We start from the raw sequence: 21,078 nt of genomic DNA on the forward strand, positions 1-21,078 counted from the left end.
GTCAGATGGTTATTGGCTGTCTTCAGGACAAAGATGTTCTCACAGAGCAGAGCAAGAGGTCTTTTATCCCACAGGAAATCATGAGCAACCTGAACGCCAACGTGCTGCTGCCATGGAAACACTGATAAGCCAAAAGATGCAATGACTTCTGAAAAATCCTCAAAGTGCTCCAACATAGATCAGGGATCCAAACGCTTATCCGTCACACTTGAGAGGGGTTTCGTATGAGACGTTTCCTCATCTCAAATCTACTGGTCGCCTTCCAGGACTGACCGAAAGATGAATCTATCATCTGTGACATCACTGCACATTTACTTTTTCCCCACATTATTTTTTTTAACAGTTAAAGGACAATTCCAGGCGAATTCAACTCGGGGGTGTATTTTCATATCATTTTAGGTCTAAAAGAAGGAATCTGAAGATTTTCAGTTTAATCGCTCCTGTTTAGCGGTAGTTGCGTCTGTCCCCGCATCGCCACGGCAGCAATGAATGGGAGTGGATGTAAGTTCCGCTGTTTAGGCTGTTTACAGCCCTCAAAGCCGCAATGTTTTTCCACAGACAGCGTCAGATGGAGACTCAAACATGCACCGAGAAGTTTATTTACTTCAAGCAAGCCGACATGTTTGTAAAACTAGATCTAATTCAAAGTCTCCCGGAGTCTCGCGCGAGACCCAGTTGCCGTGCGCGGTGTGTTCAGGAGCAGTGGGAAAAGCTACCGTTTGTGTCATAAACACAGGAATATCAACTCTTTACTTGCTTCAAGTAAAAAAAACTTCTCGGCGCATGTTTGAGTAGCCACCTGCCGCTGTCTGTGGAAAAAAATGTACACTTCAAGCAAGTAAAGAGATGATATTCCTGTGTTTATGACACAAACGGTAGCTCCTACTGCGCCTGAACACACCGGCACTGCAACTTCGGGCTCACGCGAGCCTCCGGGAGACTTTGAATTAGATCTAGTTTTACAAACATGTCGGCTTGCTTGAAGTAAATAAACTTCTGGGTGCATGTGAGTAGCCATGAGTAGCCATCTGACGCTGTCTGTGGAAAAAAAATGCGGCTCTGAGGGCTGTAAACAGCCTAAACAGCGGAACTTACATCCACTCCCATTCATTGCTGCCGTGGCGATGCGGGGACAGACGCAACTACCGCAAAACAGGATCAATTAAACTGAAAATCTTCAGATTCCTTCTTTTAGACCTAAAATGATATGAAAAAACACCCGAGTTGAATTCGCCTGGAATTGTCCTTTAATTAGATGGGCCACATTTGAATAAGGCGAATGTTTTCTGATGGCACAAGCCATTTCCTCCTTTTCTCTTATAATTATTATCAAATAGGAAGGTCTTTCTTTGAAATATCCTAGTAATTTACAATCAAAATACCAGCTAATGTTCAGGAATATGATGCAGAGAGGTTCAAGGAAAGCAGAAGGACAATAAAGCCAATATTTCACTATTTTAGAAAATAAAAATATCTGACATAGAGGTGTCAGTCTTAGAGAAGGAACCAATTTCTAATCTATGTTACCAGGGGAAAAGAAAGAAGAAACATTGTGGAGTTAAACATGACCATATCTCTCCATCCCATTCATCAAAATATGTTTGTATACTATTCATGTGTAATTTCCAATTAAATAATTTAAGACTCGTCCTATGCAACCTGCTGAAATAAACCAGCTAACAATATATGAAAAAGTAACTAGTACATCGTACAACTTAATTCAATTGCTGAAGGGCAATGAGGCTGTCCAAGTGAGCGCTGAGGCCTGAGGCTCAGCAGAACAATGGAAAATTGAAGACAGAGTGGCTTTAAAGAAGAAAAAAAATAATAAAATAAAGCACTAGAAACATCAGTAAAGAAACTGTTTCATATAAAGACACAGAAGGGGCCAAACCTGTCACTCAAGGGCCTGCAGCGTGTTATCTGCAGCGCCGCAGACCTTTCCCCTTTGAAGTGTTGCTGAGCCACCGACTGAGCCAGGGGCGGCGGAGAAAGGTGGGAATCTGGAGAAAGTGTAGAGAAAAGCAATAAAAAAGGTTAGAAAACAACTGTGAGGTACAAAAGATACAACAACAGCAGCAGCAGAAATACAAAACAAAGAAAAACCTGTAAACGTTCATGTTGTAGTGATGTCGGGAAAAACCATCTAATGCAATTTTGTTCAGAGCACAGCTAAAAAATTTGGGGGGTCACACAGCAGCAGCAGCAGCAGCACTCACGTCATTGTTTTGTTTTTTCTATTTTTACATCATGTTTACAGAGGCCAGCTTTTCCTTTTACGGAGAAATAAAGAAAGCATATGGTAGCCATGTGTTGTGTGGAGAGAGAGGGACACACTCGGATGACAACAACAACAACAAAAAAAGTGAGGAAAGTGAAGTGATGGGGTTGTTTTGCCCGGTCCCTCTGTTCACTGCCACTGTCCCTACAGGATTATCCTCTAATAGACTTAAAGGCACTTTAACTGAGCTGCCAGCTGCCGACGTCCCTGACGGAAAGCCACCCAGGTCAAGTCTGAGGGAGGATATCCTACCATGACAATGCACGACACATTCCTATAGCGCTCTCAGTTCTTCATCACAGTCCTACTCCCTGGTTCTTTAACTCTAAATTCATGAAGGTGTCAGCATCAAGTGTTTTCATCCTGGGAAGCTAAAACATCCTCTTAAAAGGGATAGTTCACCCAAAATTCAAATTTCACTCATTATCTACTCACCCTCATGTCGACTAAGGGCTGGGAGAAGTTTCAGAGTGAGTCCTCCGTGCCTTCTCGGAGTTACGGGGGGGTCAGCGCAGCAGTATTTGTCCATATAATGGTTGTGAATGGTGCTCACTTTTCTTCGTCCAAAAAGACACACCAAAAAACATCCAAATACCTCCATACTGATCGTCTGTAATGTCCCTCTTGTATTGAAGCCCCGACATGAGAAATTGTTCCGCCAGTCCGTCCAAATCACGCGAGATTTGCACTGACACAGGAAGAGCAGTGAACTGAGACACTGGGAGCTTCCGCTACAAACAATCTTAAAATATAGACTTATTTAATTTTTTTCGGAACAATTTCTCATGTCGGGGCTTCAATACAAGAGGGACATTACAGACGAGCACTATGGAGGTATTTGGATGCTTTTGGTGTGTCTTTTTGGACGAAGAAAAGTGAGGCCCATTCGCAACCGTTATATGGACATGTAGTGCTGCGCCGAACCCCGCTGTAACTCCGAGAAGGCACGGAGGACTCTGAAAATTCTCCCAGCCCTTTGTCGACATGAGGGTGAGTAGATAATGAGTGAAATTTGAATTTTGGGTGAACTATCCCTTTCATCAATTAGTTTACCGACAGAAAACGAAACTATTTTGATGCTAAAACCAACAGTCAGGGCCCAAAATTACTGTTATTTGACGTCATGTTTGTGTCGAGTATTGACTCCCATGTCCGTCAACTCCTGAAATATTCTCCTCTTTAGCTGCGGGTGAGCACAGTGGAGCATTTAGCAGCTTTTTTACCAATTCTGTCCATTCATTGTCACTGAGCATGTGGTGCAAAGTGGGTTTTTGTTGTGTTTTTTTTTTAGAGCCATTTCACTGACAACAGTTTCCTGCTGTGACCGAAAATGATACTGAGAGCAGCGAGCGTGAACCAAGACAGGGAAACTGATGATGACCATCCAGCTAAACAATGAGCTGAAACTCGCTTCAAATATGTCGGTAAAGCCGAGCCGAGCCGAGCAGCGCTGCAGATTCGGGTTATTATTCTCTGTGGGTTCGCTGCCACAAGGGAAAAAAAAAAACTTTCACATCGGTCACTGTATTCACACTGACATTCAATATCTAACCATAAAAATGCAGATTATAGTCGCTTTAAAGCTGTCAACTTCCCGTAAGATGCATTTTAGAGTTACAGTAAATGAGAACAGCGGCAGAGCAGAGCAGCTCCAGCAGACAGACAGTCTACCTACTATAACTTTGATAAACAGTGCATTATTCATGTAGAAGAACAGGAATGTGGGACAAGACAGCGTGATCTACATAACTCCAAAATCAGCAATTTCAAGCCAATTTTTCTGCTGTAATACATCATCTTAGAAAAGCCGAAACATCTCTGTTAACACAATGCACAGACTCCTCAGACTAAAGACTGAATTTTAGACCTAATTTCTGAAAAGTGCCTCAGGTGATTTTATGGCGCGGTAGAAATTACTGGCATGGTAAATTCCTAATGTGTGTAGAAAAACTATTATTAACATGCAACAATGCAGTCCGGTCACGGTTATTATGAGCCACATTTACTTCTCTCAGAGCATTTTTGGAGACAATATTAAAAGGACAAAGCGATGAAAAGTGTGTCAGCCGTAGACACCTGCGTGCAGGGAAGAGACAAGGACAGGATGCTGCTGTACTGACGTTTTCATTTCTTGTGGAATTTGGAAATGAATAATTAGGTCAGTCGTTCACCGTCCTTGTCCACAGAGAGGACAGACACTCGCTGGTTTCCACCCCCTAAGGCATCTAATCATGGATTAATTTAGACATTTCCCATCTTATTAATAGAGGGAATCGGCAATAACTCTTTCCAGTGCACCAGTATGTATATGACACTGATTTTTAGAACCGACTCCTTTTCGGGTTGATGAAATGCTTATTATCGGAGGGTTTGCCGGTGGATGATGATTTCAGAGATCAACAAACACAGAGATATTGACATGTTGTGTCTTTTACCAAAGTCAAACACTGTGTATTTTGTCTTGTTTTCCTCCCATTGCAGCAGCAGTGCAACAAGTGTTGACTGTCACTGAATCGCTGTTTGTCTGAAGGTGCCACGCTGCGATGTGATGTGATTAAAGATCACAACAGACAGAACACATCACTTAGTTGTATTTCTTATCCTGGTGTTTTTTTTTACAAACATTGTAAAGGCAGCTTTTGGCTCACAGGGACGTGACGGGACTGTCAACAAAGAATGGACAATTTCACAGCATCACAAGACAAAAATCTGACTGTGGAGAAGATCACGCAGCCCTGATTTTTTCCCCCTTTTATTTATGCAAATGTGATCCTGATCTGGTTGTCAGGTCGCTCTGCTTATGTAGTTGTTGTAGCTGTCGGTCGCTTGGTTACGGGGAAATCTGCCACTACTGATTGTCCATCCACAAATCACTGAACTTGCAACAGAGACTGTCTTAAAATCCAGTGTTTATTAAAGACAGATTCACATTTCGTGGAAACGACACTGATCGTTATCATTGTTCAAAACCAACTAAGCTGGAAAACCGCAGTTTAGTTAACACACAGACAAAGACACACAGCAATCTGGAAGATGAACAAATTCATTTCACACAGCATTGGCTCCATATAATCAAAGGCAAGCGGCTCTCATCCAGGAAAAATACACCAATCAGAGGAAACCCACAATTACTGGTGTCCTCCCTGTTTGATTGTTGGTTTTGTTTGTCCTTCATTTCTATTCATATTATTCAAACCATCTCCTTCCACGGACCTTAAATCATACAGACGGTGCACGGAAACTTTCCTTGAAAAGGAATTTCTAGTCTGCGCACTGATTTTTTTAAATTGCACAACAGTATTTGATCAATTGTGTGAAGACAGTCACTGGGCGTCTGAATTTTTCCAATCAACACAACCATGCTATTATCCTTTCAAGTAGGGCTGCGCAGTGAATCAAAACGTTATCACAGTCACAACTGACCCAGATGTAGGGGAGCATGTACACACTGTTGCACAGAGCCATTAAAAAATAAAAGTAGAAATTCTCCTTTTTTTCCAGTTTCAGTAACATAAAAAAAATTGTGACTTGCATTGCACTAAATGCCAAAATAATCACAGCACCATCTGCAAGAAAGACAGCTGGATTTCTCACGAGTCAGAGTCAATCTAGTCAGACTCCAAGCTCCTCTTAACTTGTGGCCAAACCAATCTGCATCTTATGAAGGAGGAACTACTGACAGCCACGGGCATGTCGCATGGCCCTTTTCCACTAGCACTACTCGGCTTGACTCGGTTTTTTTTACTTTTCCACTAGAGATAGTGCCTGATACAAATGTATAATCTAATACAGCCATTATAACTGGTCATTATTGGTAAAGCACAAAGAGCCACGAGGCCAACAACAATCTTAAAAAGTTGTTTTGTCATATAAAATGAGAAGATGGCTACACAGGGGCAGCTGGTGTTATGATAAATCAATAACAAGTGTTAGTCCTGTCAGAATAAACGTGTTAATCACCACAACTGATTAACAACAAAATAAAATGCATTAAGTATAATAGTGAGTGACTGAAATACCTTTTACTAATTGTAACGAATATGGGAATACCAAAATAAAGAGGAAAAATTTCTCTTGTCCTCTTCTCAAAGTTAATGATTTTGCACTCTTCCCAGCATTAGGACACATATACTGACTTTTTTGCTTTAAAAAAATCTTATATTGGCAGAGATGTTTGTTCCCCCCCCAATGCCCAAAGTTACACCCTTGACCTGATACCTGGTACTGTCTTTGGTAGGCAAGGCAAGGCAAGGCAATCTTATTTGTGTAGCCCATTTTTACCAACAGTTTGGCTCAAAGGGCTTTACATGGCATCATAACAACACCCTCTGCCCTTAGACCCTCACATCGACTGAGGAAAAACTCCCTGACGCCTCAGCCGAGGTCCCAAGCAGACCGAGCCGATACTTAAATGTGACGTCAACCAACTGCCGGCCACTGATTGGACCAGAGTGTCGTCATCATTAGATCATAACCGGCTATTTCACACAAAAAAAACCCAGTAGCAGCGCCGACCACTGATCTGAGACCGTCGTTATTCTTTCACACGAGTTAAACGGCTGCTGTGCGTTTGGTGGCTGACAGGGGGGATGAAAAAAGAGAGCAAGTACTCAGTTGTAATGGAAAATGACCTAAATCGAGTCGAGTAGAGTAGAGCTGTAACTGTGTCGTGGAAAAGTGCTTTATCAGAGGAGTTAATAGTAATCAATAGATCAAAGAAAGACCCTGAAAGCTTTTCACTCTTCCCCTTTGGCAAGAGTTTGTTTTACCAGGTGGCCGAACTGTGAGTGATGCAGAATCTGATTGGTTGAAGTTAGTGAGGGGGGGCAGACAGATGGTTCATCTAATCACCTGAAAAGTATTTTTTATTTATTTATTTTTTAAATCACCTGCCCTTTCCCAAACTGTTTCAAACATAAATCTTTCCCAGATGGAAAAGTCTGCGTAACAAACCATCTGGCACATCAGGTTGCAAATGCTACGGGAGCAGAAACGCTGTGAGAGTGGATTCGCCCGTCTCTCGAAAAAAAAAAAACCTTAGGTTCACGACTTTGCCCCCAAAATTCAGCGTGAAGAAGGAGCGGATGAATAAAAGCACTCAAGCGATCACAAGTTGTGGACGGCCGCTGCAGCGCACAATCTTATAACAAAACCAACACAGACAAGGACTTATAGAGAAAACCACAAAGTGCATCACCACCATCGAGTCAGAGCAGCATATAAACCCACCAGAGTTCAGTGCGCAGTCTAAAAGGTTTGCTCATGAGATTTCTAACAACGTCCTCTCGGGGCCATGAGACAGTGGGGGACCCCCCGACCGGGCCTGTAAGAGAAGCCTCCATTCACAAGGACACAGCCGTTTCCTTGCCAACAGGACCTCCGCTGGGAGAGGCCTCCCTCCTTTTTTTTTTTTTTCTCTCTCTCTCTCATCCAGCACCTCTGCTGCTGCAGTCTCAGAGAAGGAAGGACTGGTGGTGGTGGTGGTGGGGCATTTGAGAGGGAACGAGTTGTGGGTGGCGGGCGCTGCGGCAGAAGAGTTTCTAACTGTTTTGGAAAATAGATGGAAAAGGTTTTGAGCTGAAAGCCTCCGGAGCCTCCGCGTAGTCGGAGACAGGAAATAATAACACCGAGGCTGGAGATGGGTCTGCTACTTCCACCCGCCCTTTCACACCGGCAGCACATCAGTCTGAATGTATGAGGGCAGTGAATGATTACTGACTGCTTCACATTATCATTGAAATTACAAGGATCTTAGTAATAAAGCTTCATAGATGTCTGCATCTTACACACAGCACATGTTTAAATTTCTGTGTATGTGTGTGTATAATATATGTTGGCAGCTTTTTCTGTATGTTTTATTCATCTATGGTATTTATTGATGTTTTCTTTGTCTTTTTTTGCTTGACTTATTCCTTTAAAATTCTTTTAAAACTTTTTAACTCTTTTAACTCAGTCTGACTCCTGGGGGACTAATTCCTATTGTACGCAGCTCGTCTGTGCACAAAATGGCAAAATAAAGTTCTTGAATCTCTTGAATCTTGACTGAATATTTTGGGGTTTCTAGATTTAAGATGACGTATTTTCTGCAGAGTTGCAAGTGCAAACCAAGTACAAGTCGGTGGTCTGAAAAAAAACCGAAGAGAAAAAAAAGGACTGTCAGAAGTACGTGTCAGTCTCTCGTGTATGAGAATGTGAAGTCTGATCCTGAGCCAGGGTGAAGCGAAACAAAACAGAACATGTAGTCATTGTCTGACAGCCAGGTGAGGTGGAAGATGAGATGAACTTCCTCCTAAAATGTAAATCATTCAACGAAATAAGGAACATTTACTTTGAGTAGAGACAGACTCCTCTCTGTAAGAAGAACGCCGTCCCATCACTTGTTCCTGTAAACACAACCAGTGAAAGGCCACTGGAAGAGCTAAAAAAAAAAAAAAGAGATTGTTCTGCACCACAGCACCAAGAAACAGAACAGAAGGTATCCCTCACAGGACGGGATTAAGAAACACTCTCCTATCCATATTTGACCTTATCATGATTTTGAACTATAATATTATGACAGTTTTGGTCCCACAGCTCCGCTTCCTCTCGTCCCTGCGCTGTGTCACCCAGCGCTCACACTACAGTCCACATCAAAGTGAAATCCTTGAGAGATTCCTCTCTGTGTTCATTAACCAACTCAGAACTACATGGCACAACACTGAATTATTAACGTGCTCCTTGTGCCTGACAGAAACAGAGCAGAGGGCCATTCACAACTGTACGACACACTCGCGCTTGTAAGAAATCTCCAGTAAGAAATCCTCAATGAGAGAATGCAAACTTACCAAGGGAAGAGATTTAAGAAATCTAGTAACAAAATGGGATTACAGATGGCGAAATAGGACAGTCACATCATGAGATAATGTTTTGCATTATCGTCTGTTAAAGAATAAGCAACATATATTGATAGTGAATGACTGGAGGGCGTGAGAAGTGAATAAATTAATGACAAACAATTTAAAAGGAGGTGAGAAGAGACAGAGATTTCACATTGCACAGAAAGAGGTCTAACGTTGCAATTGAAACTTCACATAAAACCTGAACAAAAAACAATATTAAGTGTAAATAATATTTATATTAATATTTTTGCACAGGATCAGTGCTGCAGTGCATTATCTGACTGATGTATGAAAACACTCGTCTTCATAGACAACAGCTTCCCTCCGGTGTTCGACCACAAACACACAGGCTCTCTCCTGATACCTCACCAGCGGCAGCAGCTATTAAATGCTAGGTTTGGTTTAATAACAGTACTTCTGTGACAGAACTGGGGGATTATTATTATTACATCACAATGTTTACAGATTTTTTTTCCAATATCAAACTAGAAGCTGTTCACACTTCCCACAGGTTCAACAATGTATGAAGCCACCGTTCTCATAATGAGTGTAAAAGCAAATGTTAGCATTCGTGTGGCCGGTAACAGCTACATGAGGGACTGTGAGGTCTCTGCTCTGATCCCAGGACAAGAGGAAACAGTATGACTGTAATAAAACATATGCAGATGCATGTTTGTATCAACCAGTCGAGCTGCAGGAAATATGGTCACACAACCTCTCCTTCTCTCTCTGTGTTACAGCACTGAACGATGGCAGTGATGGTCCTTCTATGATTTATCCTATAAGGGATTTGTATTAAAGAGGAAATATGCTAGGTTTGTACTTTAATTAAACAGCTGTGGAGTAATTGTGATGGTTTAATAAATTACTTGTAACTTGTTACGAGGGAGAACGGAGGCTCTCTGCCTTCCATCGAGCGTCTCTTGGCTGAAAACCAACCTTGTAAGATCTGAGCTGCCGACCCGGTGTCCCAGCTCTCGTCTCGGCGGCACCGCGACACAAACGCGCCCCGTAACCTGTAATCTCTTGTTTATGACAGATAAAACTACACAAATATACACATTGTAACATCGTATAAGATGTGTAACGTTGTCTACCGCTCTATTGATTGATTTCTCGCCGGCTTCGTTGTAAACAAATGCACATGGCCAGGAGGAGGGTTAGAAACACGGCGGAAAAGCGACCGGACTTGCATAGTTCCCCTTTAATTGTGTCAAAATCAGTGTTTCAGTTCTTAAGTAAATATAGAAAATACATGTTTTTGTATTATCACTGAGATCTTTGACTCTGCTCATCAATTTATAACTTAGATCTCTCGTCCGACTGAATGTTTGTGCCAAATTTCCAAGCCCGGAACTGAGCCTTAAAACGCAGAAGAACAGATCTGTCAGTTTATCTGCCTCTTGTCCAGTAACTACCTTAAACCTTGGTCAGTGTTGTGTTTTTTTATTCCCTGTAACATCCCCAACAACAACAACAACAACAACAAAAACAACAGTACGGTGGTTTTGCGCTGAGCTGAGCTTTGAGAACACAAGGTAATCAGTGCGTTATCACCTGGCTCAGCTACTTTGTCTGTGTGGGCTGTGTTCCTGTTGCTGCTGCTGCTGCTGAGGCAACTTGCTGGCTAAGACCAGTAAAATAAATAAATAAATAAACAAAGTCTGAGAGCTAAAGTGTTTTTCTGGACATGGGTGTGAATATAAAAGCCCTGTCATGTGTTTTAATATCCAAATGTCTGACCTGGCTGAACCATCTCTCTCTCTCTCTTCCAGGTCTGAATGCCGTCCATTCCTGCTGCTGCTGCTGCTGCTGCTTAATGACTTTCTTATATAAAATACAACCGAGACGGGAGATCCCTCTCTCCTCAGGGCGACTTGGACCTCCCCACGGAAAAGCCCTTTAATTTCCTTTTCCCTTGATCTCACTTTCTCTCTCAAGTGCCTGTGCCCCCACACACACACACACACACACACAATGCCTATAACAACAGGCTGAACTTTTGCAGAACCTGTTCGTGTAATCTCTTTTCCTCTTCAAACTGATTTGCACCATTTCATTTCCTTCTTCCATTATTGCCCCGTTTACCAGCACCAGGCCTCACACAACAACTCACTCACACCTGCTGTCTGCTTTTTTCACTCCCTAATGCTCCACATCTACACCTCGTCGTCCTTCTCCTCCTCACAACCTCTCGTCTCGTCTTGTTTTTTAGCGACCCGTTGATTTCCTGAATTTGTTAATTTGGATGAGAAACAAACGAGGCAGCTGAGAAAAAAGCAGCACGTGATTAACAAGACCGACGCAAATATCACTTCTCGCTTTGAGTCTCTCATCTAAATTCAAAAGTCTGCTGCGACAGCAATCTCTTCACCACTTGAAAACCTAACCCCCCACACACATGAACACTTGCTTCCTCTCTCTTTCTCTCTCTCAAGTCTCTTTACCTGTGAAAAAAATCCTCAAAACCATTTTGACTATTACATCCAACTTGTTTTCCCCTTTTTTCTTGCTCTCTGGACTCTTTATCGTCATCAATTCCTCAATCAAGCCAATGTCACGAACCACTCATTATCTTCTCCTTCTCAGACCCAACGTGCCAGTATCTCCTCCTCACACAGTGTTTTGGTTTCCCAGAAGACCTGGAGGACTGCCCGTTCTGGTCAGACTGCACTTCACTGCATCGCTCCAACCACTCCACCACTTCAACACAGAAGCTGCTTCTCTCTTCTCCTCTCCTCAGTCCACATTCTTCTAGTCCTTTTGCACCGACTCCAAACACCATCGACCAGCTGGTTTCTGCCATCTTCGGTGACCTGGGGTTATTTCCCATGTGTGGCAGGATAAACTTAAAACGTCTACTCCCACTGCCTCTTCTGGCTCTGATAAAGAAACGCTTCATTTTGAAACACTGCTTGCAGCCCTGAGTTTAAAAAATCTCTGACTGTAACCTGGTGCTTCAGGTCCTGTCTCTCTCTCTGTTTAATACGATTCGTTCTTAGTGTGTATTCAGTGCATTTATTGCGATTGTTCTGTCATGTCATGTTTAACTCAAAGTTTCACTGAAAGTTGAGTTACACCACAGTACATTTACACGCAGTAGTAATTACTTTAAAGCATTAGAGCAGGTAAACAAACAGTATGAAAGTTGTATCACTGAGGTATAAAATCTACAAGTGGCTAAACGTGTTCAAGTCTTTAAGGTCCACATAATAAAAATCCAACATCTTCTGCTTCAACATCTTCATTGTTGAACTTTAATGCAACTTTTTTATCAACTTTTTCCCCAAAGTTGAGACGTTAAGTCATCGGTTAAGGCCAAATATCAGGAACACACTCAAACACACAAAAAAGTTGAGCGTCCTAATGGTATCCCTATTACAAAAAGTTCACCACAGAGCATCTGCTGGCCACTCGGACGACGACCTGCACCAGGAGCGACTTCAAAACATTTATTTTCCGAGCAGCAAACAGAGGTGAAGTCGTGCTGCTCTCCGCTTCCGCCGACTTTAAACTCTGTGTCCATTAAAGTTCGTTTTGCAGTTACATCATTTGAAGATGAGACAAGGTTTGGGAAAGCTGGTAGCCTGCCAACTTGTTATCCTGCCCAGACTAAAAAAAAAAGAAAAGTGCGGTGATGTGACTGTGACTGGTAACATGAGATTCACCTCGCAGGTTTCCCACCCCATGATTAAAACCGTCATCTACGTTTGTTTGACCCAGGTGAAAGCTTCCACTGAATTTTCTTCTGTTTGTCACTTCAATTTACTGCCAATAAACACTTTCTCTCCTTCTCCCTGTCGGTTCCCTCCTCCTCCCAACAGTGACAGGGGACAACAACACAGTACAAAGAAAACTCTTTTCGGAGAAAAACAGAAGAAAGATCCAAAGAACCTTTTACACGGTTGCAATTTCCCCATTTTCCCAATAACCGATGATTAAATGATACGTTTCATAACTGGGTTAACATTCAGAGGGATAATGCGGTTGCCTGCAGGAAATCTCTTATCAGCAACTTCCACAAAAGTTTGTGAAACAGTCTTGATCAGCAGTTATTAGTCTCACTCAAGCATGTTAAAGTTACAATTTGTTTTCTTTTTATTATCATTACACACAGTTCAAAGTCAGGCTACACACAGTCTCATCTCTGAGGAATGCATGACACCTGACCGCTGTCCACTATTTACACCCTTAATAACCAATCTCCCTCTGACCCCCTTCGTGTTTTGTCAATACGCGGCTTCAAAGCCAGGAAATCTCACTGTCCATATGAGAATGGTTTTAGGAAAAGGCCCTGGGGTCAGTAACACAGCAACAGTCAGGACTGTGGGAATGTGAAGCTTTCTGCAAACAAAGTCTAGGATACCCCTCGTCCCTCAGTCTCCAAGGCCTTGCAGCAATAATCACAGCCAGAAAAGGGGTATTTCATCACACGACGGATCCATGTGAACTGAAACTATGCCATTCTCGTCTTGATATTGTTGCGATATCTTTGTACTTGCCTTCTCTAGTCACTCACTATTTATAAAGCCTCCTCGACCACGGAGATGGAGGAACACACACACACAGACATCTCGTACACACTCTCCTCACATTAAACTGTTTGCAAATAAAGGATTAAACAAATCCCCCCTCCCTGACAGGACATATTGAGTACAGTGAGTACATTTTGATTCATGTGGTCAATCCGAGGAGCAACGATAATTAACATCCTCTTTTACAGAACGTCCACATCTGTTTATTATTTGTCTCGTTCGTCTGTTCTCCAGCCCGCCGTCTTGGTCAGCTCGTAGCAGAGGCGAAGGCGATACAATCTGTAATCATCAGGCCTTTATATAAAAAACGACTATATAAAGATACTTGGTTTGCTGTCATATCAGGCAAGAATAGCCTTAAACCCACACATTTGGGAAGCTGGAAGCTGCAAAAGCTGCTGTGTAATCATCAGTCCTCCTATCGCTAAATTAGTTCAGCCTTTGTGACAGGAAACAAAGTGATCGATTATCAGACCCTGACCAGATCAGCAGTTCTGATTAATGATAATATACGTGCCATGCAGCAAGGAAGGATAAATATATAAATATTCAATATCAACAGCGAAGGTTTTACGCACTTACAGGATCCAAAACTTACTTTAAAATCAGAGATTTTCCACTAATGTTCCTGAAAACTGGAGGTCGCGTCGCGTCATCAACTGTCTCATTAATGTCTGTTTGCGGCCCTTCACGGCACTTTGCAAATATGCTTTCAATACATTGCTGCTTTATCAAATTAAAGGCGAAACTGAACAGGCTGACCTCCCGAGAACAAAGTGGTTGTTTTCTGTTGCCTCTAAATCAAATAAAACTGAATAATTTCGAGTGTCTGTGAAGAACATTTTCTCTTCAATGGATCTTTTCTATAAATCAGTTCCAAGAGCAGAGCGCAGATATGTGGCACCTTATTTCAGACAATGTTTTATATTCATATAGAGGACCAAAAGAGTATACAGATATAGTTTATGAAGTATAATGGGATTTTTTTTTTTAACTTAACCCACAGATGAACAGACTGATTAAGTAACCGATTCAAAAATGAGTTTCCAATGCAAGATGAACTCCTTTTTTTGAAATGTAGAATAATTATGGGAAACTCTATTGATACATACCGTAGTCAATAAAGAAAAAGTAGGACACTGAGAAGAGGTTTTAAGTCATACCGTTCCTTTGTTGCAGGCTTCTTATACTTTGTAGCTGCAAGTCTATTTCTCTGTAATTGGTGAAATGCTCTCAATTATCTTCTAAATAAAAGGCAGTGAAATGAAATAAAGCCTGCCTTTAAGCTTTTGTTGACACCGTGTCAGAGAGACGTTGACTTCATCTAATGGTTTTGTCAGCCTTTTATACAGAAACCTATTCTTTAGAATCATCCGTGCAGAAAAAAGCCTTATTGACGTAGATGCAAATGTAATTTGATAAGTAAATAATAAAGTATTTGTCTACTCACACGGTGTGTAAACAACAGGTCTGTGGTTAGGCGGCTCTCTGCATTACACTGAGAACAAAAGGAAACTGCCACTAAAGATGGACTTTTATCACACATGTTATAAAATCATATATCGCCGTGAGGATGTTCTTGAAATTATCTTTCTAAATGCTAATCAAAATACAACTGACAGAAAATCATGATCTGTTCCCCTCCCCGCTTATTACGGCTTTCATTCTGAACATGACGACAGAGACACGGTTCGCCGTTCCAGTCGCGGCGAATTGATAAAAAACACTCCACCGCCGCAGAGATACCAAGGTTTCCAAGAGTCAGAGAGGCTGGGCGAAAGAAAAATTCAGGTTTCGATCTAAAGTCGCTGCTTTTCAGTCCGAGACGTGGCTGTTTTGTTTTTTTTCCAACCTCTCATCAAAGACAGACTCAGACCTGATAGGTCAAGTGAATGCCATCACGAAGCAGTTGCATTCTCCTTGAATGGAAATGAGCGCCACTGGTCTATAACCCCGTGCTGCCTGTGCATCCCAATCAGTCAAGGTACGTCATTCAACCTGCCTTCACAACCGCTCTACCTGACCTGGGTTTAACGTTGGGGTCAGACAGCACTCTCAAAACTGAGGCGACCACCCACCCCGACCATAACCCTTCACTTCGAGTTCTCGACTAGAAAAAACACAACACTGGACAAAGACGCCGTATGGTCAACGCAGACTAAATCAGGATGTGGAGAGAAGTGAAACTGAACCTATTTTACTTTTGCAATGCACTTTTGTTTGCAAGTCTGTTGTTTCGCACGAATGTGTAATGATCAGTCCCAAGATCTGAGTTTGCAAACACAAGGCCCGTGGCCAACCATTTACGATGTGACAGGGACAATTTGGATTGAAACTTGAGTGTGTGAGAGTCGAGTCCCAGTTGTAAACATCACATCGTGGTGTCAGAAACCTATTTAACACGTCTGGAGAAACTTTTCATGACCTGAATATATTACCATAGTGTGTGGATAGAAATCATGACAATATGATATATTATTCATTCATCAACAAAAAGGAGGGGGGAAAAGCTGGAAAGGAAATTATACAATGGTGAGCTGAGCTACCTACTGAAATAACTGTGAGTCTGACTGAGGTAATGCAGTGGAGGAACTGAATTGTTAGTGTTGTTCATCCCTTTGAGTTGAGGTAACCAGGCTGGTACAGACAGAGCAGCTTTGATGGATTTCAAGGACTCACAGACGTGCAATCATCTCTAGTCGGAGCTAAACAACCATGTTTATCTATGTTCTACAGCCACAACTAACAATTATTGTTAGAAATGATTCACACCTATTTTTTTTCCTATTGATGAAACATCCAAAGACTTGTCAAATAAATTTCACAGTGCAGAAGGTGGCTGTTTTGTTTAGTTCAACCAGAAATGCAGGAGAAAATACACTTTAAGTTTATTTGACAAGAAAGCAGTTTAAGCAGTTGGTTATTTGGGATTTTCTTTCTACATTTTATTGAACTTTTCTGTCATTCGTCTGCAAAAGGATGCACAGTCAGATGCAAATTTAAGGGAAACTGGATTCTCCTCTATTTTCTCCTCCACATTGGCATCAATAAAGGCGGATTAAACACAGACTAACACCCCTTAATAAAAAACAAAACTGTGACGACAACACCACAGACAACTGTCTCTGTAATTAAACAATAAACATTTACAAAAGGTGGGATTTTGTGGCTGTACCTAATAAACTGGTCAATCCACAGTTGCTTCGACTGGAGGAGTTACAATTTATCCGAGAGAGAAACGTGACACCTGTAACTTGCAGAATCAAAAGTTTTCTGAAACATAGGCTACTTGTTTGGTCTCCCTAAACCTGCTGTCTTTGAACAAACTACGAACAGCGCTGGTTGCCATTATCCTGTTAATTGGATTTATCGAGTCGAGCCGCTGAAGTGAGTCGTAAATTAACTTCGTACAGGGTCATATTTGCACCATGGACCGCGGAGGAAATTGATAAATTCACTTGTTAAATTTCACCGACATAATCTGAGCTCGACTAAATAAATTAAAAATCCCACTTTTATATCTCTTGTTTAATCAACGTGTTGCATGGGCTTTGAACTCCTCGCACTTCACAGCTTTGAGCTCAGTTTGTGCAGCTTCTTTTAAAAGGGCTCAGTGTTTTAGCAAAACCCCGGGTGATCCAGGCGCACAGAAAACACACAAACAAGTCCAACTTCAAAAAAATTAACAATAAATAGCTGCAGCTAACAAGCCCCTGTGCGTTAAAATAAGAAAAATAGCCCGACTTCAACTTGTTTTCATCCCGACAACAAGCTCCACATCACCGCATCACAGCGATGCTAACTCGGCTAAACCCAGCGAGAGCTACACGTTAGCCGGCTAATTAAAGCCAGGCCCCCTCGCTGCTTTGCCCGGAGGTAACACCACGGAAAACACCACACTTGTGATCCTGCACCTTGTTGTTGTTTTTTTACACTGTTGTTTACCTCAGAAATGTGATGCTGGACAAAGGTGGTGGGGCCTCTCCTCTCCTATCCTCTCTCCCCCTCCTCTCCTTCTTCTCCTCTCCTCTTGGTCCTGTATCCAAACCAAAAGCAGCTTGATGGTGTTGGTGGTGGTGGTGGTGATGATGATGGTGCTGATGCTAACGCTGGAGGAGGCTCCGGTGGTGGTGGTGAGGTATATTACGGCTCCTGCTCCGTCTCTTTGGTGGTTTCCCACCTGCAGCAGCAGCTCTGAGCTCCTTCTTCTCCTTCTTGCAGCTTTCAGCAGCTTTAGCCGCGTTAGCACCATCGGCTAACTAGCATGATGCTAACGGAGGCTAGTAGCTCATTAAAGCGCCGCCGCTCCGGTAAAAACTGACGCCTGTGTCCGTCCTTCTTCTGACTCGGTTCCCTCGCTGGGCGCCGTGAGATGGCCTCCGACCGCTACAAGAGCCAAAACACGTCCAAGGAGACCGGTTTTTTTTTTTTCGTTGCCTCCCGTTCACAGCTCTTTCTCGACACCCGCCAGGTCAGCTCGCTCCTCTGCTCCGGACTCTCCACCGACTAGTGGCGCAACGTGATGACGACACGGTTTTTGTTTGCTGCTGGTGGGGGCGCTCAAATGTGATGTAATAATAATAATAACACGCTCCCAGGTGTGTTTTCGATATTAAAGTTCAGTTCAGTACAAGTCATTAAAAACCTCTTTATGATTATTTGAAACGACAACCCCCTGTTTTTCAGTTCAATTGTGTAAATATATTTTGTTCTTTTTTTGTTTGTTTGTTTTGTTTGGTGGGTGTCCTACTATATAAAAGAAAAAGAAAATTAAGTTCAGCTCGTATGTTAAACAGTATATCTTGTGAAAAAAAAGAAAAAGAGCTGTTAAACATAGCCTATGATCTTTGTAAGCTGACATTGAACCATTGATATTTGGGAGTTACTTATTTATTTAGGCTAATACTATTTATCAATACTTTTTAACAGATATAAAGCTGTCTTTTGCACATTTCTATGCTACATGTTTGTTAATCTGCTGACGCTTCTGAAGCTTTTATGTGCTGTGTAAACTTGTATTATATGTTTTTGAGGCCAAAGATGAATTTCTCTCTCTCTCTCTCTCTCTCTCTCTCTCTCTCTCTTTGTCTTGTTGTCACCCTTAAACCCCCTGGAGTGTTTATGGTTGTATGTTTGTGTATTAATATTGTATTTATCCTTGTTTGTATTTATCCGTGTGTATACCTCTGTGTTGTTGTCAATAAAGCAGGAAAAGAAAAGAAAAAAAAGTTCAGTTTCCATCATGCATTGTGTTTTGTTAAACATGAATGAAGAAGTTGAACAAAAGATGATAAAGTTATTTTATTTGATTATTTTATCATTTAAATGTTTTAATTGTCCTTTAGCTACAGGCCTATTTGTTTCTGTTTTCCTTCTACTATTATTTTTAACTGATTTTCATCTGTAATTTTCTGTTGAAGTGCATTATCTTTCAAAGAACTAACATGTCTAACAGTTGTCAATGTTAATAAATAAATAAAGGATAATAAATTAGTGAATTGTTTGATTAAATAATTCCATCATCATATGGATCATATGGCAACAGTGCAGTTCATGAAACAATTGTTGCAAGAAAGAAAGCATCTCATAAAAAACAATATCCTTGAGCAGATGGGCGACAACAGCAGACGACCACGTCGGGTTCCAGTCCTGTCGGCCAAGAGCTGAAATCAGAGGCTGCACTGGACACAGGCTCAAAACAATGGAGGTTTCCGCGGCTCACAGATGGTGGGGTCAGCGTTTGGCATCGACAGCATGAATCTGTGGTGGTAATGGTAGTGTAATGGTCTGGGGAATATTTCCTTGGCACACTTTGAGTCCCTTAATACCTGTCAATCATGTTGTGATGAATGACAGAGACGCTCTGAGTGTTGCACAGTTTATCATCTTCAAATGTGAACTTCCAGCTGGATGATGCACCATGTCAAACAGCTAAAGTCCTCTTATGTTGTCAGCCCATAAAATGAAATGTGTATCAAAACTGGGTTGATCCCTGAACACCGGACTAGATGACAGTGATTTCTAGAGGCTTTAATAGGAAGTATACAGTATAACGAGAAGTCACATGATAATAAATAATCGAAGGCAGGACAAAACAACTTCATTTGTACCTTTTACACAGAAACAAATGCACATATAATGAAAACAGGTTTTTAAGTCTTATATTCAAAGGACTGCCATTTATTAAACACTCTACAATAACATTTTTGCTAATTTGCGTCAAGATTTTTATAAAACAGAATGTGTAATTCATCTTTGTTCTTTTTTTTCTTGACTGTTGAAGCCCTATTACTGTTATTATTGTTGTTGTTGTGTTACTCTGTTGTGTTTCATAATTACAAATGGAAACTGAAAGGATATTTTAATCAATAAGGCTTTGAGGAAATAAAAAAAAATCAAGGCAGTGTCTCCAAATCCAAATTTGTACAGTGTGTCACAAATCATGCCAGATGAAAATATGAAAACCTAAACCTAAGTCTTCCCAGCATATTGAGGCCTGTTTATCTTATTTATTTATGAACAACAACAAAAAAAAGCTAGGTGGATTAGTGTCCTCCTGCTCCAGCTGCTGCTGCTGCTGCTGCTGCTGCTGCTGCTGAAGTTAGCCCTACAGTGCCAACTATGGTTCATTTTGGCTCATGGTCATTTTCATGGCCTGTATCTGGATCCTCCAGGGAAAGTCTGAAACCCTGAGATATCACTAAGCACCAAACATGCAATCCTGAGAAGTGTGGAATTGCATCTGGCATCCGGTCAAGGAAAGCTAGCAAAGGAAAGCAGACCCAGGAAACAAAGGATGGCTGCCTGCAAAATATCCTCACTTTGTTATTAAATGCATTCAAAAAGAGGTTTGACAGCAGCTGTAGACATTTTATATGCTTTTATGGAAATGGCTCCTGAAAGTGATTCTCCACTTACATGTGAACTCTGGTCTGGAAAATTTCTGTGATCTCTGCATCTGCTGCTTCACATGTTTTATCAGGGAAAACTAAACCCTTAAATTGTACTTCATTGTGTCTGGGCTGGAGCTGCAAGATCTCAGAAACACCACTGAGATCATATCATAATGTTTCCACAAACCCACATTTCAGCAAATTATCTGTAACATATTCTATTAATTGCAATTTTTTTTTCATTTAACCATCTCGTTGTATCTTTTTATTGTTTGTTTTTGTTTAGATTACACCAGAGGGATTCCCCGAAATAATTTACATCCCATTTCAATTGACTCTTAAGAATGCAAATTACACTTCTGAAGTTGTATTAAAAACCCAAAGGGCATTCCCTGTGTGTTCTCAGTGGTAGTTACAGCCTGATCATCTCTGTCGAATTGTATAAATTGATGCAAGAGCCCGTCTTTCATAAGAGGCGGAGGCAAGATTCA

General features: G+C 41.6%; 1 protein-coding gene across 1 annotated transcript in view; it reads right to left on the reverse strand.

Annotated features, from left to right (window-relative positions):
- fbxw7 (F-box and WD repeat domain containing 7) overlaps positions 1-18,166 on the reverse strand; it is a 123,810-nt gene extending 105,644 nt beyond the window's left edge. The window contains exons 1-2 of the mRNA XM_083982868.1: positions 17,640-18,166; positions 1,895-2,003 (exon numbers count right to left, since the gene is read on the reverse strand). The gene's annotated coding sequence lies outside the window, so the exon portion shown is untranslated. The remainder of the gene's footprint in view (positions 1-1,894; positions 2,004-17,639) is intronic.
- Between the last annotated feature and the right edge of the window lie 2,912 nt (positions 18,167-21,078).

The sequence above is a fragment of the Trachurus trachurus genome (genome assembly GCF_905171665.1).
Source record: "Trachurus trachurus genome assembly, chromosome: 1".
Classification (NCBI taxonomy): Eukaryota; Metazoa; Chordata; class Actinopteri; order Carangiformes; family Carangidae; genus Trachurus; species Trachurus trachurus.